The 24,503-nt window shown below is 41.1% G+C and overlaps 1 protein-coding gene and 1 non-coding gene across 3 annotated transcripts in view; one reads left to right on the top strand and one right to left on the bottom strand.

The window, feature by feature from the left end:
• E2F3 (E2F transcription factor 3) overlaps window positions 1-24,503 on the bottom strand; it is a 90,609-nt gene that overhangs the window by 40,489 nt on the left and 25,617 nt on the right. The window lies entirely within an intron of this gene.
• LOC115897090 lies at window positions 555-661 on the top strand. Its single transcript, XR_004057037.1, has one exon. It is a non-coding gene; the product is annotated as a U6 spliceosomal RNA (small nuclear RNA).

Raw genomic sequence — 24,503 nt, 5'->3', positions numbered from 1 at the left:
ATCATGTACAGGAATTAAGTAAGTACAGTTTGCAAAAAGAAAAAAAAAGGAAACGAGAAAAACAAATGGCTTCTTTTTTTTTTAGATGGAGTCTCGCTCTGTCACTGGGCTGGAGTGCAGTGGTGCAATCTCGGCTCACTGCAACCTCTGCCTCCTGGGTTCAAGCGATTCCCTGCCTCAGCCTCACAAGTAGCTGGGGCTACAGGTGTGCGCCACCATTCCCAGCTAATTTTTTTGTATTTTTAGTAGAGACGGGGTTTTACCATGTTGGCCAGGATGGTCTGGATCTCCTGACCTCGTGATCCACCCTCCTTGGCCTCCCATAGTGTGGGATTACAGGTGTGATTCACCGTGCCCAGCCAACAAATGGCATTTAAACATCTTGAAAAGATGTCCAGCCTCTTCCTTCTTTAAAAAGGTATGAAACTCTAAACCATATTGATATAGTATATTTTACAAATGAGATTGGCAAAAATCCGAAAGTTTGATAACTCACTCTACTGGTGCAGCCCTCATTACGTTAGCAGGAGTGCAGAAATCAAACAGTACTTAGGGTGCTCGCTTCAGCAGCACGTATATGAAGATTGGAAAAATACAGAGAAAATTAGCATGGCCCCTGTGCAAGGATGACAGGCAAATCAGTGAAGCATTCCATTTAAAAAAACAAAAATAGTCCACTGAAAGGGCAAGCAACACGAACTATAAAATCTAGAAGAAATGGATAAATTCCTGGACACATACAACCTCCCAAGAGTGAACCAGAAAGAAACAGAATCCCGGAACAGACCAATAACGAACTCCGAAATTGAATCAGCAATAAATAGTCTACCAACCAAGAAATGCCCAAGACCAGACAGATTTACAGCCAAATCCAAATTCTACCAGACGTACAAAGAGCTGGTATCATTCCCACTGTAACTAGTCCAAAAAATTGAGGAGGAGGGATTCCTCCCTAACTCATTCTATGAGGTAAGCATCACCCTGATACCGAAACCTGGCAGAGACACAGTGAAAAAACAAGGCCAATATCCTTGATGAACATCTATGCAAAAATCCTCAATAAAATACTGGCAAATCAAATCCTCTAGTACATCAAAAAGCTTATCCATCATGATCAAATAGGCTTTATTCCTGGGATGCAAGGTTGGTTCAACACAGGCAAAGCAATAAATGTTATTCATCACATAAATAACTAAACACAAAAACCACATGATTATCTCAATAGATGCGGAAAAGGCTTTCAATAAAGTTCAGCACTGCTTCATGTTAAAAACTATCAATAAACTAGATATCGAAGGAACTCACCTCAAAATAATAATAGCCATCTATGACAAACCCACAGGCAACATAATACTGAATGGGCAAAAGCTGGAAGCATTCCCCTTGAAAACTGGCAAAAGACAAGGATGCCTTCTCTCACCACTCCTATTCAACATAGTATTGGAATCCCTGGCCAGAGCAATCAGTCAAGAGAAAGAAATAAAGTGCATCCAGATAAAAAGAAAGGGAGTCAAACTATCCCTCTGTTTGCAGACAATATGATTCTGTATCTAGAAAACTCCATAGTCTCAGTCCAAAAGCTCCTTAAGCTGATACACAAATTCAGTGAAGTCTCAGGATACAAAAGCAACATACAAAAATCACTAGCATTCCCATATGCCAACAGTTAAGTCAAGAGCCAAATCAGGAACATAATCCCATTCACAATTGCCACAAAAAGAATAAAACACCTAGGAATACACTAGAAAGATCTCTACAACAAGAATTAAAAACACTGCTCAAAGAAATCAGAGATGACACAAACAAATGGGAAAACATAAGCAATGTACACATTCAATGTTACTCCTATCAAACTACCAACAACTTTCTCCACAGAACTAGAAAAAACTATTTTAAAATTCATATGGAACCAAAACAGAGCCTGAATAGCCAAGGCAATCCTAAGCAAATAGAACAAAGCTGGAGGCATTATGCTACCTGACTTCAAACTATACTATAGGGCCACAGTAACTAAAACAGAATGGTACTGGTACAAAAAGAGACACATAGACCAGTGGAACATAATGAGAACCCAGAAGTAAGGCCGCACACCTACGACCATAGGATCTTCGAAGAACCTGACAAAAATTAAGCAATAGGGAAAGAATTCATTCAATAAATGGTGTTGGGATAACTGGCTAGCCATATGCAGAAGATTGAAAGTGTACTCTTTCCTCATACCATATACAAAAATCAACTGAAGATGGATTTAAGCCTTAAGTGTAAAATCCAAAACTTTTATAAAAACCTGGGAAGACAAGTGAGGCAATACTATTCTGAAAATAGGAATGGGCAAAAATTTCATGACGAAGACACCAAAAGCAATTGGAACAAAAGCGAAAATTGACAAATGGAATCTAATTAAACTAAAGAGCTTCTGCACAGCAAAAGAAACTCTCACCAGAGTAAACACACAACATATAGAATGGGAGAAAATTTTTGCAAACTATGCATCTGACAAAGGTCTAATATCCAGCATCAATAAGAAACTTAAACAAATTTACAAGAAAAAAACAAACAGCCCCATTAAAACGTGGGCATAGGACATGAGCAGACACTTTTCAAAAGACATACATGTATGTGGCCAATAAGCATATGAAAAAAAGCTCAATGAAAAAAAGATCATTAGAAAAATGCAAATCAAAACCACAGTGAGATACCATCTCACATCAGACAGAATGTCTATTATTAAACAATCAAAAAACAATAGATGCTGGTGAGGTTGCCAAGAAAAAGGCTTATACATTGTTGGTGGAAGTATAAATTAGTTCAACCATTAAGGAAAGCAGTGTGGCGATTTCTCAAGGACCAAAAAAACTACCAAAACTACCATTTGACCCAGCAATCCCATTTCTGAGCATATATTCAAAGGAATATAATTTGTTCTATCATGAAGACTCATGCACATGTTTGTTCACTGTAGCACTATTCACATAGCAAAGACACGGAATCAACCTAAATGCCCATCAATGATAGACTGGGTAAAGAAAATGTGGTACATATACACCTTGGAATACTACGCAGCCATAAAAAGAATAAGATTGTGTCCTTTGTAGGGACATGGATGGAGCTGGAGGCCATTATCCTTAGCAAATTGACACAGGAACAGAAAACTATATACTGCATGTTCTCACTTATAAGTGGGAGCTAAATTATGAGAACATATGGACACATAGAGAGGAATAGACACTGGGGTCTACCAGAGAACGTGGAGGGTGGGAGGAGGGAGAGGACAAAGAAAAATAACTAATAGGTGCTAGGCTTAATACCTGTGTGATGAAATAATCTGAACAACAAACCTCCATGACACGAGTTTCCCTATATAACAAACCTGTAGATGTACCCCCAAACTTAAAAGTTAAAAAAGGGGGGCTAGCCACATGATCACAAATACATATGCACATATCTGCTGGCCCAAATCCCAAACCCCTTACAGGAAACTACCCTACAGATACACCTGCACATGTATGAAGTGATATACAGGGTTATTGACTGCAACTTCATAATAGCAGAAGATCGAAAGAATCAAAGAGTGTATTCACTCCATATGGTGGAATACTGCACAGCTCCAAAAAGTATGAGGCAGCTCTATAGGTACTGACCTGAAAAGCTCATTAAGGTATATGATCCCATGTAAAAACAAGGTGCAGAATAGCATCTAGTTGTCACCTTTTCTAAGAGGGAAAATAAAAAAGTATTTAAAAATTCAAAGATTTGCATAAACAGTAGAAGAATTTTCAAGAACCTAATGGATATGGTGAACTATAAAAGGCGTAGGTGGGCAGGGTAGATGGGAACAGGCTGGACAGCAAGATTTTCAAATTGTATCTTCTTATGAAAGTTTCTTTATAATAGTTATTGAAATTAAATTATGGAGCTATATAAAAAAAAATCAGAAAACTTCAGTGTACATGGACATTTTTTTCTTTACATGTATGTTTTCAGTACAACCCTAAGCCAAAAAAGAAAAGTACGTAGTAAATACGAGTCAAGCAGTAGGGTTAGGTCAAAGTGACTGACTGCCAGGAGGCCAGAAATTGGATGGCAAAGTCCACTTTGCAGGCAAGGGATTTCCAGAACAGCATTTACTAAGGCAGGTCTCTGAAGATGAAAGAAGCCAGGCTTTTAGTTTCACTGGATCATTCAATTTCTATAAATACTCTATTCCAATTAAGCCAATGAATTTACATTTCTTTGCAGCCCATGCTTTTAAGTAAAGCTCAGATGTTTGCCATAGAGTGTTTCCCACTGTGTGGCACTCCCCTCAACCCCACCTTCAGCTTTGTTTCAGTAAACAATCAACACAAGCACCTAATTATAGACTTTAGGAATATAAAATTCCTTAGATGAGACAAGAAATACAACCTACTCTTCTCCCACATCTCAAACCTGTCTTTCAACTAATTCAAAATCAGGCAACACCTTTAGATACTGTGTAAAATACACTACTTGGAGTATACAAACAAGTCATATGAACCAAGGTTTTTCAGTACCTCTATGTCTATCTGAAGACATGCCAGTTTTTACATATTCCCTAAAAAAATCGTATTTTAAAAACATCTATGTTCTAACTGCTGTGTGTGTGTGTGTATACATATACATATTAAAGGCAAACACATTTAACTTACTCTGGGCACATGACAAGGCACCAGAGTTACATTTCTGATTGTCTGTCATACAAAAGACCACAAAAGCAAGTCAGCCAATTTCTCCTGTATGGGCACTGGATACCAGGAATTTACAGGAAGATATACACCAGCAAGCAAGGCAACATGCTAGTCTACAAGAGCACTCCTTGGAGAGCTGTTTATTATTTCTCTGGAGAGGTTTCTAAGCTTCGCATTGAGAGCACTCATAACAACCAAACCAAAAAGAGCCCACTACAATCTAGCTTTCACCATCCCTTGCTCAGTTTCTGATATTACTACCTGTCATCTGCCTGGACAAGGAAAATGGGATTGGACAAGTGGAAAACCTTTCATATCAATCCCCAGGAATGAAACTGGAGTTTAAAATCCTGCCCATTGTGGCAACAGGAAGTGGAGCAGAAAGGCTTAAGGACAGAACGTGATGGATTACCAATGTTCTAATCCTTGATATGGCCCTAACCCACTGTGTGACCTTGGGCAAGCCACCTGCCCTCTCTGGGCCTCCACTTGCTCACCTTCAATGAGGTAGTGGTACCTGAAGTCTCGCAAACATCTTTTCCAGCACACATGAACTGGAGCTCCTGGTTGCTTAATTCTGATGGCTTACTCTGTCACTTGAAAACCCAATTTACTGCCAAGAATAAATTATGGCAATGACTGTTGGTGATTGTTTACAGTGAATGAATGTGTTGTAACACAATTCATGGACAAAATGACTTCACAGCCTATTCCTTTAGATTTTTGACTCCTGATTATGTAGCAGTCTCTGCACCAGATGACACAATATAAAAATAAATTCTCTGTTTCATCTCGGCCCTTACCCCTTGGAGGCTAAATCAGTGCAAATCACTGTTTAAAAAAAAAAAGATTGCTGTGAGTAGTGTAGTCTGGTGCACTGGTGAACTGCCCCTAAGACCTGCTCAAGTTTAGAAGTGCAAGCAGAAAAAGCAGTGGCTTGGGGTTAAGACTACATTCCTATGCTGAGGGGTGGGGGTGGGTTATCTGATAAAGCAAAATGGCAAGACTTACAGGCTCTGTTCTCTTTTCTCTTTCTCTCTCACACACACCCCCCACTAATAATGTAGTACTGCTTAGCTCATTTGTCCCTTGGGCAAGAAAGCTCACAAGAAAGGCAGTGCCCTTCCCCCCAACATGTGTCCCAAGCCGCAGAACGCGAAGCACTGGCTGGTCATACTCTTCTTCAGTATGACACTAAACAGGACAACGTGGAGGTCCCTCCTTCTTCTGTGTTCTGAGGATCTACCTATTTTCCCTGACAAGACGCAAGCTAATATGTTAACCTAACTTATTACACTCTACCCTGATATTATCCAAGAAAGACAATTGGCCACATTTCTTTATTAAGTTGCAGTAAAACAGTGACATTGCATGAAGTTGCTTTTTGTTATTAAGACTTCTTTGCTTTTACTTTTAACTTTTTAGGTTCTCTCTAAATGTTGAACCATCCGTCTCATCAAAAATACAGAGGGCCGGGTGTGGTGGCCACGCCTGTAATCCTGGCACTTTGAGAGGCCGATGCAGGTGGATCACCTGGAGCCCAGGAGTTGAGACCAGCCTGGCCAACATGGTGAAACCCTGTCTCTACTAAAAATACAAAAATTAGCCAGGTGTGGTAGCACATGCCTGTAGTCCCAGCTACTCGGGAGGCTGAGGCAGGAGAATCGCTTGAACCTAGAAGGCAGAGGTTGTAGGGAGCCAAGATTGCACCACTGTACTCCAGCTCCAGCCTGGGTGACATAGCAAGACTCTGTCTCTAAATAAATAAATAACACAGGGGGTGAATTGCACAATTTACTTTCCATTTTCTTAATATGATTAAATAATCATCTTGTTTAAAATTAATCTTTCTTAAATGTATGTATAGCTTACCTTTATTTCAATGTTTAATATTGTACATATTTTGGAAGGAACTTTAGTCTTATTTATATCAATTAGCCTATGGTCAAATTGGTTTCATTATGCCTCATTCATTTAAAATTGCAACTTTCAAGAACCTATGGAGTGAAGACTTACTGTACTCTGCTAAACTGCCTTTCAGAGTGATAAGAAGATGAATTCCTCAGTTCTAAGAAGCTACTGATTACAAGATGTACCACTGTTTTATAAACAAATGTAGAGGGGGGATCAATGCTAAGATACATATGTACAAATGAAAAAATGCATGTCTTAGAAAATGGAGAGGCCGGGCGTGGTGGTTCACGAGGTCAGGAGTTCGAGACCAGCCCAGCCAACATGGTGAAACCCCATCTCTACTAAAAATACAAAAATTAGCTGGGCTTGGTGGCACAGGCCTGTAATACCAGCTACTCGGGAGGCTGAGGCAGGAGAATCGCTTGAACCCGGGAGGCGGAGGTTGCAGTGAGCTGAGATCGCGCCATTGCACTCCAGCCTGGGGCACAGAGCGAGACTCCGTCTCAAAAAAAAAAAAAAAAAAAAAAAAGGAGAAAATATACACATTCTAATTTTCTCAATGCCTTGTCATCCTGGGAAGGAAGATGACGTTGGGAGTATTCTATTTTTAAGTACAAGGCGCTGCTGCCACTAGGGATTCTTACACAAAAAGACCAACTTACCATGACCTGCTCTCGACTCTCCAGCCCGACTGAGGAGGAACTTGACACTCAGGGTATTACTGGTCCAAGCTCTCAAGCCATGGCCAGGCCAATGCAATTCAGTTCAAAAGACCTGTATTGAGCATCTATTATATGAAAGGGACAGTGCAAGGCATAGGGATAAACAGATAAAACGGCTGTCCCCAGCATGACTGCTGCCCTAGGGGAAGTTATCATCAGAAGCAAAGCCCAGAGGTCCACACCCCAGTTCTGCCACATTCATGACTCAGGGGGACTTCCCAAGACCTTTGGGTTGACATACAACATTTTCCAAGACCTAGCAACGAAGTCTCGAATCGAATAGTTATGAAAACGTGTTTTCTGTTGTTGTTGTGTTTTTTGGGTCTGGTTTCTGACATAGCATTTCATTTCCAAGGATCTTACTTCTGGGTGAGGACACAAAAGTTGAACAAAACAGCAAGGAAAGGAGCCATGCTAATTTTCTTCATTTTCTTCTAGACACAGCAATAACAAGGCAGGCAGACACAATGCAATAAAGACAAACAGACCCACAACTCAACTTTCTAAAAAAGACTAGTATTTCTTGAGGGCCCACGAGGGATCATATTAGATACTAGATGTTCTTGTTTTCTGTAGGAATGAACTAAGAAGTAGACAAACCTTTCATTTGTCTAAGGTATCAACTGTAGCTGCACTTAAAAATGGAATTCAAGGATTTAAATGAAGTTTATTTCATAAAGACTGAACTTGTTACGAATCATGAGTAGTTAATATTAAAAATCTCATTGCCTAAAAACACCATAACATATAATAAATATGGGTGTGTTCCTACAACATACAATATACCACGGGGACACTAACATATAAAAACCTTACAATGTAGCTGGGAAGAGCATTCTATTATTTTATTTTATTTTTATTTTTCAAGACAAGGTCTCACTCTGTTGCCCAGGCTAGAGTGTAGAGGCACGAACATAGCTCACTTCATGCAGCCTCTGCCTCCTGGGCTCAACTGCTCTTCCCACCTCAGCCTTCCAAGTAGCTGGGAACATGGGTACACACCACCATGCCTGGCTAATTTCTTTTTTAGAGACCTGGTTTCACTATGTTGCCCAGACTGGTCTTGAACTCCTGGGCTTTAGTAATCCTCCCATCTCAGCCTCTCAATGTGCTGGGATTACAGGAGTGAGACACTGAGCCCAGCCTCTGTCATTTTAAAAGCTAAAAATTATGTAGAGTACTTGATATGAAATTAAGGTAAAATAAATAAAATGCAATAACTTTTAATTTGATGGAAGACATGCAATACAGACACACAGAATTAACTCTCAAATAATTTTTCTTTTGTTTAGACTAAATAAATGTTAGGGTCATCACAAAGCACTCACCTTGAAAGGGGTGAAGATAAACTGGGGGGACAGAATGGGAATACCAGCATAAAAAAAAAAGATAGACTTTCTTGCCCCTAGCATTGCTCTTTTTAGAGATGGGTTCTCCCGAGTAACCAAGACTGCAGGTGTGCGCCACCATGCCCTGTTAAATATTTTTGAAGAGATGGGGGTCTGGCTGTGTTGCCCAGGCTGATCTCGAACTCCTGGGCTCAACCAATCAGCCTACCTCAGCCTCCCAAAGCACCGGGATTATGGGTATGAGCCACTGCATCCGGCCTGTCAAATAATTTCTATAAGGCAATAATGCTACCAGAATTCACACAGGCTGAGACAGTATCTGAAGCACTACAGGCTACAAAAGAAGTTACTAATAATCCCAAACTGGGGATGTCAGGTCAAGAAACTGTCTTTTGTAAATAGGAAGGCACAGGGAAGTTAGGTGTTGGAGTGCAGAATCACTATACGCAGACCCCACAGAATAATTCCATGAAGAGACAAAGAATGGAGCCAAGAGGGGCAGCCATGGACTTTGAGAAGAGCTGGTCCACAGACCCCTGCATCCCTCTTGTCCCCGCAACTGCCACTGCACCCCACAGAAATTCTGGAGCAGATCCAGCTTTCTGTGTTGACAGGCAGGCTTGTTTCCTTATCTGCCGAAAGAAGATGGTGGTGCCCATGAGCCATCTGCGTCACACAAATGTTTCAAAGGTTAAATTTAAAAAATAGATTTGAGGTTTTTTTTTTCTTTGTTCTTTGAGACAGTTTGCTCTTGTTGGCCAGGCTGGAGTGCAGTGGCGTGATCTCAGTTCACTGCAACCTCCGCCTCCTGGGTGCAAGTGATTCTCCTGCCTCAGTCTCCCACATAGCTAGGAATTACAGGCATCTGCCACCATGCCCGGCTAATTTTTGTATTCTTAGTAGAGACGAGGTTTCACCATGTTTCCCAGGCTGGTCTCTAACTCCTGACCTTAGGTGATCTACCAACCTCGGCCTCCCAAAGTGCTGGGATTACAGGCATGAGCCACCTCACTCGGCTTGAGATATCTTTAAACATGATTATTGGAGAAACTTAACTGTCCTCTAAATGCTTTGTCTATACTGATCAATGAAAAGAACTGTGTCCAGATATAAATATACACACAACATACCAAATTGAAGGTGTTAAAGTACTTCAAATACTTCTAAATTTTACTTTGTTTCTTATAACTACTTAAGGATAAAAATGCATGAAACACTGCATGTTGTGGAAACCTGCATCATTCTCAACTTTGCTTTCAGAAATAAAAAGTACAGAAGTTACTGAGATAATTGGTGAAATAATATCTGACATGTGAGGAGCCTCTCCTTTGGGTAAGCAGCACAAGATAAATTTTTCATTCAGATGAAGCCACAGCTATTAAGAAGACAGTTACCAAGAGAATGAAAAGACTCAAAGGCAGATTGTTTCTGGAGGAGGCAGGGCAAGCACACTTCGCTGTGCTGGCTCACCTTTATACTAAAGAATACAGTCGAACAGCCCCGACTCCCTCAGCCAGAGAAAGCACCTCATAAACAGGCTGGCATGCATGTCCAACCAAGTCAGTAGCAAAACAAATAGGCTTCTTTCTCTAGCCAAAGCCAACACCAAGGGGCAGGCAGACTCAGCAAACAGCAAAAGGAGACCCAGTGATGAATGAAGGTGAGGCCTGGTGAGCAAACTGCTGGTGAGCAAAAAAAAAAAAGTTGGGTGACATGCAGATGGGTCAAAGCAAGGAACCGCCTCAACTCCCTTGTGCATGGCTAGTAGGATTGTAAGATGGAGCACCCGCTGTGGAAAACAGTTTGACAGTTCCTCAAAAAGTTAAACATATGGCCGGGTATGGTGGCTCACGCCTATAATCCCAGCACTTTGGGAGGCCAAGGTGGGCGGATGACTTGAGGTTAGGAGTTCGAGACCAGTCTGGCCAACATGGTGAAACCCTGTCTCTACTAAAAATACAAAAAAAATTTACTCAGGTGTGATCTCAGCTACTTGGGAGGTTGAGGCAGGAGAATCGCTTGAACCCAGGAGGTGGAGGTTGTAGTGAGCCGAGGTCATGCCACTACATTCCAGCCTGGGCAACAGAGCAAGATTCTGTCTTAAAAAAAACAAAAACAAAAACACAAGTTAAACACAGAATTACCATATGACCAGCAATTCCACTTCTGTATATATACCCAAAGGAATTTTTAAAGGGGACTCAAACAGAAGATACTCGCATACATCCATTTTCATTGCATCATTATTCACTATAGCCAAGAGACAAAAACAACTCAAATGTCCACTGATGAATGAAAAGATAAACAAAATGGGGCCTTATACATACCATGGAATGTATTATTCAGAGATAAAAAGAATGAGATTCTGATACATACTACAATATGAATGAAACTTGAAGACATTGTGCTAAGTGAAATAAGGCAGATACAGAAGGATAAATATTTTATGATTCCACTAATATGAGGTATCTAGAGTAGTCAAGTTCATACAGACAGAAAGTAGAATAGAACTTACCAGGGACTAGAGGGATGGGAGGGGAGTTATTGTTCAATGGTAGATTTTCTGTTAGAGATGGTGAAAAAATTCTAGACATGGATGATGGTTGCATAACATTGTAAATGTAGCTAATGCTACTGAATCATACACCTAAAAATGGTTAAAACAGTAAACTGTGTGTTTCGAATGCCCTCACCCCTTATCTGCCACACTGGATTTTGGGGTCTTCCCACCCCTACACCTGACCCTTTTCCCTTTCCTTGACCATCTGTTCATTTCCCCATTCAAGATGCCCACTAAATTTACTTCTGGCAGAAGTAGGCTCAAATAAATCTGGAAACCAGAGTTACAGCAGGAGGCTTATGATCCTTGGTCCTGATATTCCACTGCTAGCTCCAGCATGTGACCTCTCCTTCCAAAGGAAAATAAGTCATTTTTAATGAGCTTTCACAGAGATGGTAACTATCAACACTTCAGATCATTATGGAAAGAAAACTTCAGTTTCTCTAGTGGGTTGCAGAGAGCAGACCAAATCCTAAGTCAGAAAAACAGCCTTTTTCTACTGGTATCATTGACTCTCTACCAAGAAGCCTGAGAGACAGAGAAGAAGCCAAGCCTCCCATGTACAGAATCGTGAATCATTCACTCGAAATACTCAGGAGCCAAGTTTTCCTCTCTCTTTCTTTGGACCAATGAATACATAGATCTGCAGTGAGAACTGCCTTAGCTAGAAGTAGTCTGGGGCTAAAGTTAAAAGTCACCACAGCTATTTGTTCCTTTGGAACATTCTGGAAGAGTGAGTGTTTAAAGTAAGACGATGTGGACATTACTAAATTATTTTAATTTTTTTGGATAACTATCATTATGATTTCTTTGGAAGTCACGTACCTGTGGCAAAATATGCCTTAGTTAAGTATTTGTGGAATGAAGAATATAAGAAAAACAACTCCCTTAAATAAGAGTTCAAAATACGTGATGAAACCAATTTTGCCACAACATGGCAAATCCTTGATATGTAATAAGTGGAGTGCAAGAAAGGATGACAAAGGGGGCCAGATAGCATGTAATGTTTGATAAGGGGGTTTCACTGCAAGAGATGAGGAAGTACGGGCAGGGCACCTTGGCTGGGTTGTGGTGCCATTGCTTTCTCTATCAAAGTCTATAATCGAAACTCAAACCTACCAAAAGAAAGGGACCAATATTGGTCATAAATGTATGTATTTCCATTATATACACTTACATGGGATGAGCACTGTCAAGTAAATGAAGTATGAATTCTCTTTTATCTTAAGAAAAAATTGGAGGGGGGCCAGGTACAGTAGTTCATGCTTGTAATTTCAGTGCTCTGGGAGGCCGAGACAGGAGGATTGAGCACAGGAGTCTGACACCAGTCTGGGCAACACAGTGAGACTGGGTAACACTGAGACTGCAGTGGGCTCTGATCACACCACTGTATGCAAGCCTGGGTGACAGAGGGAGACCCTGTCTCTTTAAAAAAGAGAAAAGAAAAAATGGGAGGAAAACGATGGTTGCGGAGGGACATGTCACTGCACTTGTAATCAGTGGAAAGACTTGCAGTATTAAAATCAGATCTAACAGAGAAATGGCAAATACATTAATAAATAAAATAAAGAAACAAATAAAACGTCTCAGTAAGCCTCTTCCTCCTCCCTAAAGAGTAGCTTGCTTCAGCAATCCATGCTAAAGTGTTGCTTTACGTTCTCAAACTCAGTTCAAAATGTGAGTAATTTTGCATTCTGTTTCACATTGACAAAGTTGTTCTTTCCTGCTACTTATTTATAATTTAATTCCCTCGATGGTCCTAAAATCAAGAGAAAAAAATGTTTTCAAACAAAAATCACTATTTATACAGCTGGAGTTTCCATTTAGTTAGGAAAATCAGTAGAAAAATGTTTGGTCAGAATTTGAGATAAGTTTTGAATGTTTCAGAAAACCTCATACCACCAACTTCTAAATCTCTTTTATAATATTTATGTCTTCCCCAAAGTCAACAAGGGAACCCCCCCAAATCAACTAAATTAATGGGTTCTGATCTGGGCAACTCCTTTGGCAAAGGGTGGGGGAATCTCTGAATCAGCAACAAAAATAGCTCAATTAAAATACCATTCTAACATGCAGTTAGTTTTTGTTTGAAAATGGAAACCAGCAACTTGCTTGCATGAGTAAACAGAAGACAATTACTCAGGCTGGGGTCTCCAGAGCAGAAAGCATGGGAGACAGCTGGCAATTATCTGGCTAACTTAACCAGATAATTCATGCCTAAAAATCCACTCTGGTGCCCAAATTGCCCAGATTGGTTATATTCACAGAAGAACTAAAGAGTGTAATTACCAAATTCCCTTCCAATCTGTGCAGCCAAAGCTGTGCTTGGGTGGTTTGTTTTAAGGTGGTGATTGTACTGTCCTCAGTGCTTCATCTCTAGCAAGGAATGTGCTAGGATTTTCATGATTGAAATTTGAACATCTGTTTAAATATTCTATGGTCTTACATAGGATGCAGCTTTCATATACTGAATGCAGTACTAAAAATTTCAAATATGCCAAGACACTGACAAACTGCACTGGAGATAATGCTTTAAGCTTATATACCTTGAGGCCAAGCCCAGATGAAGACAGATACCGTAACTCCTAACAGAAAAAAAATCTGAAGGGGGAAAAAATAAGAGTTAAAAATAGAGAAAGAGAATGTGTAAGATTATGCAAATTAGAGCTTCCAAAATTTGAAACAAGTATGTCTTTTTAGCCTATCACCAAAGACAGGAGATTAACACCTTTATGTTTATATAGCACTTTATATTTTTACAAAGCCCATTACAATGAATCCTCACAACTGTGTAAGGTAAATTGGGTATTATTATTCCCATTTCATGGATTAAGAAAATAGGGTCCTAAGATTTGCAGAAGCAAAGCTAATGTCAAATCTGAAACTTGAACCCAAGTCTTCTGGATCACAAGTTTGGTGCCCTTTCCATCGCACTGTGCTAAAGGCTAAACTTAACTTAAAGCAAATAACAAATATCACATTACCCAGTCAAATCTGTGGTATTCGCCATCACAAATAGTCTTAGGGTCACACGTGTCATTAAATAAATCTTATCGCCAAGCGCAGCTGGAGAGCACAGACTTTATGGGAAGGTTGCAAAAGCAACGAAGGCTCTTCATCGGTTCTGCCAGACCCTGGGCAGGGGATTTCTCTTGGACTCGGCTTCCTAACCAGCTAAGGGAAATAATAGATTAGAGAATGTCTCAAGTCCCTTCACATCAAGCTGATGATCAGCCTAAGAGGGTTCAGTTTCTCCTGTTCCCGCGAACTCAGAATGACAGGTGTCCGTTTTCTTCATCCTCTGGATATTACAAGCTTCTCCAAACCAGTGGCTCCCTGCTCTCCTTAACAAAAATAGGGTTCTAAAATGCATTTTTACCAACTTCTGCCTAATTTAAGCAGGAAAACAATATAAACACGACATTTTTAGAAGTATTATAATATTCACTACATTTTAATATAACACTACATTTTTAGAATCATTATAATATAGGTTACTGTGTTGCTCAGTTCCATTTCCAAACTTGACTGGCACCTGCCAATTCTGATGCTCTTCAGATGGATAAAGGGTATTGGAAACCAGAATAATAGCCTTGCCCTGGATCAAGAAACAAAAACTACTTCTTTTACATTGATGCCATTTTAAAAGCTATCAAATTTGGCTCAGATTACCAGTCATCACCTGTAGTTGGCAATGACTGTTTTAAATTCACATAAGCTAGGTCCAACTGAGGGACTTCTATTTCTCAGTAGTACATTCCACCTGGGAATAATGACTTTAAATTATTAAGAGACTAGGTCTCACTCTGCGCCCAAGCTGGAGTGCAGCAGCACAACCACAGCTTACTGCAACCACTGCAGCCTTGAACTCCTGGGCTCAAGGGATCCCCCTACTTCAGACTCCCAAATAGCTGGGATTACAGGTACATGCCACCACACCTGGCTAATTTTTAATATTCTCGTGGAGATGGGGTCTCACTCTGCTGCCCAGGCTGGTTTCAAACTCCTGGCTTCAGGTAATCCTCCCACCTCAGCCTCCCACAGCACTGGGATGATAGGTATGAGCCTCTGCACCTGGCCTGATGTTTTAAAAAGTACGAAAGATGTTCCCGCTCCCTAAATGGAATTAACCATTATGCTTTAGTAGAAGTCTGTATTAGAACCTTATTGGAATTCAAGGGCTTAAATCCCAGGCAGTGTGTTTTCATTGCCTTTATGCTTTCCTGGTTCTGCTTGGTCATTTAAGAGAGGAGGGGAAAAGGACTGCTAATGTGGGAAAGCATCTAACATACAGAGACAGAGGAAGAACGTCTAGAACAAGCTTGTCCAATCCCCAGGACAGCTTTGAATGCAGCCCAACAGAACTTCACAAACTTTCTTGAAAACATTACAAAATTTTTCCGTGTGTGTGTGTGTGTGTGTATGTGTTTTGTTTGTTTGTTTATCTCATCAGCTATTGTTAGTGTTAGTGTATTTTATGTGTGGCTCAAGACAAGTCTTCTTCCAGTGTGGCCCAGGGAAGCCAAAAGATTGGACACCCCGATCTAGAATCTTGATTTTACCATAAATGTGCTAAAGTCAAACATTCCTCTATCATAAAGACAATTCTTTAGACCAGGCATGGTGGCTCACGCCTGTAGCCCCAGCACTTTGGGAGGCCGAGGAGGGTGGATCACTTGAGGTCAGGAGTTTGAGACCAACCTGGCCAACATGGTGAAACCTTGTCTCTACTAAAAATACAAAAATTAGCTGGGCATGGTGACACATGCCTGTAATTCCAGCTACTCAGGAGGCTGAGGCAGGAGAATCACTTGAATCTGGAGGTTGCAGTGAGCTGAGATCGCACAGGATGCTCTCGATCTCTTGACCTTGTGATCCACCTGCCTTGGCCTCCCAAAGTGGTGAGATTACAGGCGTGAGCCACTGCACCCAGTCAAGTCAATGAGTTTTAATGCTTGTTTTCCCCTCTCTTTTGAAGTTAAAAAGTTGGCTTGATAACCAGCTATAACTTTTGGCTTGATAACCAGCTATAACTTTTAGTATGTTAAAGTGTTCTGGTCTCACTAGCAAATCAAAAAGGCCCAGCAATACATCGGTCTCCCATATATTCTGCGTTGTCTATTAATTTTGTACATTATTTGGGGCGTATTGGTCAGGTGCAGTGGCTCATGCCTGCAATCCCAGCACTTTGGGAGGCTGAGGAGGGAGGACTGCTTGAGCCCAGGAGTTGGAGACTTGGGGCATGTGATCACCAACCTGAGTCTGAAGTGCTGACTGTAAAATGGATATACCACTAAACTACTTCAAAGAGCTACTGCTGGGAAGAACAAATACAACTCACCATAAAATATTCTTAAATAATCCAGTAGGACCTCACTTGTCCAGGGCCACACCCATTTACAAATGGGTGCTATGCAGACCATCCAGGGCTGGTGCCAAGTCTGTTGGCCCTGGCACCATGTTCCTGTGCCCTCCTCTTCACTGCTGAGGCCTGCAGCCAGTCACCCTCTAGGCTCCCCACCCCTCTCCATCTGCCATGCTCTCATTTTATGTGTGTGTGCCTTTGTTCATTCTGATGAACAGAAGCCTGATTCTGCTTAGTGCTGCCCATGGTGGGGTCTCCAGTGCTCATTCATACCAAGGATGACCACAGGCATTATAAAGCTTGCTGCAGTGAATGGGGGTGTCAGGACAGGGAAGGGATATTCAGCTACCTGGACCCCTTCTGGTCTTAAATTAAACAAAGAAGCAAAGCTCTACTATACAACAGTTAAACTTAATAAGGCATTTGAGGAGAAACCTGTGTTTCTCTCTACAGTTTATAAAGAGCAAGCAGAATATTTTTGGAAATAATGAAAAATCCACTGATAGATTTAGAGCTTTCGGTGGGTCTAAGATTTAAGTGGCGTAGGAGAAAAGAAACTGAGATGTATTACTTGTACATTTTTCTTCTGACACCTTGATATTCCAGTTTAAACCACCTTGAATTATGCCAGAAATCAGTGTCTTTGAGTCCACAGATGCTTAGGTCTTCGAGATCAATTCACCTCTAGTTATAGAGATAGCAAACTATTAAGAAAACTAAAGTTTTCTTGCTCCTTTGTGTTAAGTTCACCAGAATTCAAGCCTCTGACTTCCACGATGGTGCTCCCTTTTTTTTTATACCACAACATGGATTTGTTCGTGGTTATTTTCCTTTAATAAATTCTTGCCACAAGTGAATTTAGGCTGTTTTTAATTAAGGTCTTAACCAAAAGATCATTTGGAAAACTCTGTCCCTCCCACAAGGCAGGACAAGCTTGTTCTGACCAGCTGTTCAAAGATTTTTCTGCTCAATCATCAAAGCTTGCAATATCCTCTTACAGTCCTGATAAGGTGAGCACCACTTCCAACCGATCTATGAAAAAACTATCTCTCTCAAATTTCCATCCCAAAATTAACGAAAGTGGGGAGAAGATTCACAGGGAAGCAGTAAAGCTGGAGCAGGGGGTGGGGACCACGTTTGATAGGAATCTTCATTAACATGATTTTAAGGAGTGACAGGACTTCTCTTTTTACGTAATTCCACCAGAACTCACAATGTTTTCGTGCCATAGATGCCTCCTTTGGTCTCCTGATGAAGTCTATTGGACCCCTTTTCTCAGACTGGTGCTTTTTTATGCCGATATATATATATATATATATATATATATAATTACAAAGGAAATGCTTTGTACTGAAATATAGCTATTCAAAATATTAAAAAACAATTTATCATACAGTAATCTATGTTCTTCTGTGTTCGTGCATTAAATAAAAAGATTCAGCAGCAGGTCAAAAATTACTGTAATTTTGAAGTCATGATGAGCATAAACAATATTTCAAGACAGCTGCAACAAGTGTAATGTGATATGAAAATATCTATTTCTACGGGGTGACAGTCAAACACACTGCCAGTTCTACTGTGGTTTAGTGCCTACATTCATACTAGGAGAAAATGCTAAATTTCAGTTAGAGGGTAGTCACAAAAAAATTAAGCAATATCTAGAATTCTATCCAGGGGCCCACATTAACAATCTGAATCACAGAACTGGTCTGTGTCTCCTTCAGGTCTAATTCTTTAGATTCTTGATATCTAACTAGAATAATGCACGACACAGATAGGCACTTGGCAATTGCATGAATTGAACTGAGTCAATAGAGTCTGAATTTAAAAACAAAACAAAACATTAGAAAGGGGCTGAGGCTGCCTTGAGTAACCTTCCAAGCCCCTTAATCTCAGCAAGTCCACCCACTGCCAGCTTCCTTCAAGTTCTTCATTCATTAAGTAATATTCACAGAGCACCTAGTGAGCGTCGGGCAACATTGTAGGCACCAGGCAAACAAGAGTCTAACTGCAGATGGTGATGAACTTTAATAAAACATGAAAATAGGATAAAGAGTGACTGGTAGACCAGATGGTAGCAAGGGCTTTTCTGAAGTGACAGGTGAGTCAATAGATGACAAGGAGCCAAAGTCACATAAAGATGTGAGGCAAGGCTATTCCTGGCAGATGGGACAGCAAGTGCAAAGGTCCTGAGGCAGCAAGAAGCTTGGTGCAGGCCTTTCTTATCTTGTGCTCCCTACATCTAACACACCTGGCCATACCACACCCTGGAAGAGCCTCATCAGAGTCTATGTGAGGAAACGTCGAACAAGGTCTTCCACAAGACCCTGGAAGAGGCCCTGTTCACCTCTCCTGTAACCTTCCCTCCATTTATCCCATTTTCACATACTCCAGACCACATCCATCTCTCAATCACAGAATTTCAGGGCAGAAGCTGTTCCAAAAATCATGTAATTCAACCCCAGCTGTAATCATCCAACCACACCTTCCGTTACAAGAAACTCAGACCACTGAAGCAGTACACTTTCCCTAAACTAAAGGTCTGTGGTTTGTACTGTACCATACGTGAACACAGAGGCTGCGCAGTTAATCTAAAAGGAGGCGACCAATGAACACCATGGCTTCCATGTTCACAGACCTCCCTCTCCAAGGCCCCAGAGTAGGTAAGTTCTAGACAAGATGGAAGAGTTTTTTGAAAACAGCCACAAACTTGAGACCAAATAATTATGTTGGGGTAGCTTGTATTCTAAATCAGATTCTTCTCCTTCACAGGTGCCTTGGGCTAAATGCCTGCCCTCACATCCCCGTTAAATTCCTATGTTGAAGTCATAACCCCCGGTGCCTCAAAATGTGGCTCTATTTGGAGAACGAACCTTTAAAAAGGGGATTAAGTTAAAAGGAGGCCACTGGGGTAAGCCCAAATCCAATCTGAAGGAAAAGACTCCTGGTGCGCTTATGACAGAGGGACGCTCAGGTGAAGAGGCAGCCATGTGAGAGCCGAGAGGGGCCTCAGAGGAAACCTCCCTGATGACATCTTGGGCTTCCAGTTTTGTTTGTTTTTTTTTTTTTTTTGCTGTTGAAGCAAAAAATTCCAGATTTTTGCTGTTGAAGCCACCCAGTCTGTGGTACTTTCTTATGGCAGCCCTATCAGACTAATGTAATAGGTGTCTAAATTTAGATATTTCCAAACGCAGAGGCTGAGACAAGGACTTGTGTGCAGGTAATTTACTGGGAAGTGATCCTAGCAGGAGGGAGAGTGAGGTGGTTATATCACTGAGGAGTGTGTGTAGAAGGTCATGGCTACAGGTAACAGGGGCTTCATTCTGCTGAGGCCTCCCAAGAAGCATCCAGAATGCCCCCGGAACTGTTCTAGGAAGTAGGGCCATTTATCCACTGGCTTCCATTCCCACTGGTAAAGGGTGGCCCAGGGGCATTAACCCCCCTCCGATTCACAGGTTGCAATATGTGCAGTCTGCTCCTAGAGAGACAAAATTGCAAAAAGCAGTGCTCCTGGCATCTGAGGCAGGACATCGTCAGCAGAAGGCAAATCTCAGCTCACGGGACACTGGGCCACAGGACGTGAGGTGGGTGCAGACGGAGTACTGTATGAAGTCAGCAGATCACCGATGACGCAGCTGGTTCCTTCTCCAGACGCAAAAACATCTTTAATGTCAATGAAGATAGCAAGATTCTGCAATGGACCCATTTTGTGGCCACAGAGATGTAATGATACTGGCGTCCAGGGACAGTTGCATTCCTCCCACAAGGTAGATTCAGGTGTCAGCTGATGGCGAGAAGTGTTGAGGAATACCATGTCTCGGGCATGCTCATTTTCAGCATGCTCTCGTGATTTCTGTGTTTTAAGTGAGAATTTTGGTTGGGCCTTTCTGCTTTTTTCCAAAGATAATCTAATTCTTTTTTTTTCTTTTCTTTGAGACAGAGTCTCTCTTTGTTGTCCAGGGTGGAGTGCAGTGGTGCAATCTTGGCCCACTGCAACCTCCACCTCTTGGATTCAAGTGATTCTCCTGCCTCAGCCTCCCAAGTAGCTGGAATGACAGGTGCGCGCCACCATGCCCAGCTAATTTTTGTATTTTTATTACAGATGGGGTTTTGCCATGTTGACCAGGCTGGTCTCGAACTCCTGACCTCAGGTGATCTGCCTGCTTTAGCCAAAGATAACCTAATTCTTTTCTAATCTACATGTCCCTCTATTGCAACTGGCCCTCAACTCCGAAGTGAAACCTATTGCTTATGAAAAGAGAGTAAAATCACCTTAAGTTCTAGGTAATCTCTAGAAGTCAACCCATAAAAGGGATTTTTCTCTCCCATCCAGGTTTCCCCTCTGGAATTGAGGTGTTATGTCAAATATGGTACTTCTGAATGTCAAATGAACAACTAACTCCAGTTTATTCAAGCTACCCTTTAAGACCAATAAATGTGCTTATGGGACAAATTTTCTAAATTATCTTCAGGAATTTATTTCACTTTCTTTGGCAAATAACTGAGATTTATTACTTAATACTTTGTAAAGTAAAACATCCAAGATAAAGTTATGCGGGGAGATGTCAGACGTGAATGGTATTTCCTGGTATTTTCCAATTACCCTGAGTCCTATCTTTAGAGTTATCAGATTGAGCAAATAAAAATACAGATCATTAGGTAAGTTAAATTAGGATTTCCAACAAACAACAAATTTTAAAAATATCTATATTCCCAATATTGCATGGAACCTACTTATACTAAAAAAGTTATTTGTTGTTTATCTGAAATTCAAATTGAACTTGGCATCGTGTATTTTATCTGGTAACCCTATCTTAATATTCCAGAATGGAAAAATAGCAAAATTAGAATTTAAAAGTAGAATTTATATTTAAAATATAACCTCCTATTTTAACTTTGATTAACTACAGCAGAATACTCAAAGCATGATTAGGTAGAACAAGCTGCTATTTTAACAAAGAGGATTCATTTTAGAACTGATGGCTCATTGTAACAACTAGGGTGGTTCAATTTGAAAGGCAAAAAATAGGGCATTTTATTTAATATTTAATAAAATATTAAAATTCCCCTGGGAATCAATGTGTAAGAACAAAAAAACCATGTATTATTATTTGCATAAAAAAAGCAATTAAAATGTAGTAAACACACATTTTATTTGTGTAACTTGCCACTGTTTAGTGCTTACAGAAGCTAAAACATCAATGTGGGTTAAGATACTGAAAAAAGAAAAAAAAAAAAAAGAAAAAAGAAAGCAGTTGGAAAAAAATTTGATTGGATCTCAAAATTGTACATATCTCAAACTATGCAGAACAGAAACAGTTTCCTCTCCAACTTTGTCCTTCTCTTAGTTTGAGAAATGGTCCTAGACACTCCAGAAAAAATACAGTAGTCTCTCCTCATCCTCAGAGGATACATTCCAAGACCCCTACTGCATGCCTGAAACCTCAGATCATACCGCCCTATATATGCTATGTTTTTTCCTATACACTAAGGAGTGAGGGTTGGGGAATAGTGTAATATGGTGTGAATACAATGGACAAAGGGGATGACTCAAGTCCCAGGTGGGATTTAATGATGCTACTCCGAACAGTGTGCAATTTAAAATGTATGAATTGTTGATTTCTGGAATTTTTCATGTAATAGTTTCGGACCTTAGGTAACTGAAAGCACAAAAAGCAACACCGTGGATGAGGGAGACAACAAAAATACCCTTGTTCGAGATGGCTTATATGACACTGTAGCTGGGGACAAAGAATGCCTGTGACAGGCACAGAATTATCTGAGAGCAAGACTTGTTAACCTTGGCACTAGCGACATTTTGGGTTGGATAATTCTTTGTTGTGGAGAGGCTGTCACATATATTGCAGAATGTTTAACAGTATCCCTGGCCTCTACGCACTAGAGGCCAATAGCATCTCCCACCCCCAGTTATGAAAATCAATAATGTCTCCAGACATTGCCAAAGGTCACCTGAGGGGCAGAACATTCCCCAGTTGAGAACCACTGGTCTACGAGAACCTCTGGTGTTTTGGCTCTGCCCTGGCAATGACAGTCTTGAGTTCCCAGAAATTTCTAAAAATATCACTGTAGGGCAGCTTGGAATAACAAAAGGGGGGAAAAAAAAGCTGCAACGAAATTTGCACCAAATCCATGCTGACCAAAATTGTTCTAAATATATTCATGGAAAAATTATTTATCTACCTAAAGATGCCTCTAACTCTTCATATGCGGAAGCTGTGTGCTAATCCAAGATTGAGGCAGGAGACCTGTTTTCAGCACCAACTATACTCTTTGCTTACCACGTCTCAGAGGACTAACCTTTCTGACCCTGTCTATATTCCCAACACTGGTTCTCATTCAGCTGCCCTTTCCCCAGTCAACCCCGAGAGGTAGGTCATTAACCGTCCCATGTTAGATGAGGAAGCTTGGGGGCCGGGCGTGGTGGCTCACATCTGTAATCCCAGCACTTTGGCAGGCCAAGGCAGGTGGATCACTTGAGGTCAAGAGTTCAAGACCAGCCTGGCCAGTATGGTGAAATCCCGTCTCTACTAAAAATACAAAAGTTAGCCAGGCATGGTGGCATGTGCCTATAATCCCAGGTACTTGGGAGGCTGAGGCAGGAGAATCACTTGAACCCGGGAAGCAGAGGTTGGAGTGCACACCATTGCACTCCAGCCTAGCTGTTGCAGCGAGACTCCATCTCAAAAAATATATATAAATAAATAAATAAAAAATAAAAGAGGAAGCTTGGGTCTAGAAAAGAGAAATGACTGCCTGAGTTCCTGCAGTTGGTGAGATTTTAAACTCCAAAGTCCAAGCCCTTAACTACCTCCCTCACCTTGGGAGAAAACAGAATCACTAAATGTCTGTGACCTCAGTTTCATTTCCTCGCCTCTAACTTAGAAATAAACATTTCAGTACTTCAGAGTCCCTGCGAGAGATTCAAGGCAGTTCACTGAATCATTGCAGGAGAGGGACCAAAGTCCCTCGGCGAACACCACTGTTCACCGAGGCCTGAGATGGGCAGCACCCATCTCAAAGGCCAGAAAAACCACACCCTAACTCAGAGATCTGCTTTAGAATTTAAACGAACTGCTGCCAACTCACTTGGAAAGAGCACTATCAGGGATGCAAATGTAAATACTAAATATCATTAAGGAGCTCCTAGGACTTCGAAAAGAGGAGACGCGTGGCATGGAAGGTGTGTGGCAGATGTCAGGAAGGCCAACTTCCACAGTGACATTCTCTCCAAGTCACCTCAAATGGTAGTCCAAAGGTGGGCAGTCACTTCGGCAGCAAAACCTCCCTGAAGTCCCCAAGAACTCAATGGCCATAGTGAGTCTCTGTGGCTTAGTGGGCAGTCACAGGTCTGAGCAGAAGGGGGCCTTAGAAATCACTTTTATTTGACAAATGAGAAACTGGAGCCCAGAGGTGAAAAGAATTGATCCCACCCAACCTGCCAGGTCCCTGGTGCCTGACTACACTGCAAACCCCAATGTAATCCCTGCCCTGGCCTACCCTTCTTGCCTAAGCAGATTTTGCAGGAGTAGTTTCAGGACAAACTTATTGTTTTGAACTTCTAAGAGGAAAGGGCCAAATACAAAGTGTTTGGTTAACTCAGTCAATGGAGCATAAATGAGATGTTTAAATCTTTGAGTTACAAAGCCTCATTAGTGTAAGAAGGCACTGTAGGAGTGGACGTAGGGAGGGTTTGTGATTCCCATTACATGATAAGAAATGCTATTAGGCTGGAGTCAGTTCGACTTGCCCAGGGGAGGCAGGCAGGAGTGGTAGTGAACATTTGTCTTCTTTATTATATATGCAAAACCCCCAGCTAACATTGCACCATATGCAGAACTTTTCATTCTAAGTCACTTTTACACACAT

This window comes from Rhinopithecus roxellana, chromosome 4 (assembly GCF_007565055.1).
Source record: "Rhinopithecus roxellana isolate Shanxi Qingling chromosome 4, ASM756505v1, whole genome shotgun sequence".
Taxonomy (NCBI): domain Eukaryota; kingdom Metazoa; phylum Chordata; class Mammalia; order Primates; family Cercopithecidae; genus Rhinopithecus; species Rhinopithecus roxellana.
The sequence above is the reverse complement of the archived record's forward strand: the minus strand, read 5'-3'. Positions and strand labels throughout refer to the sequence as shown.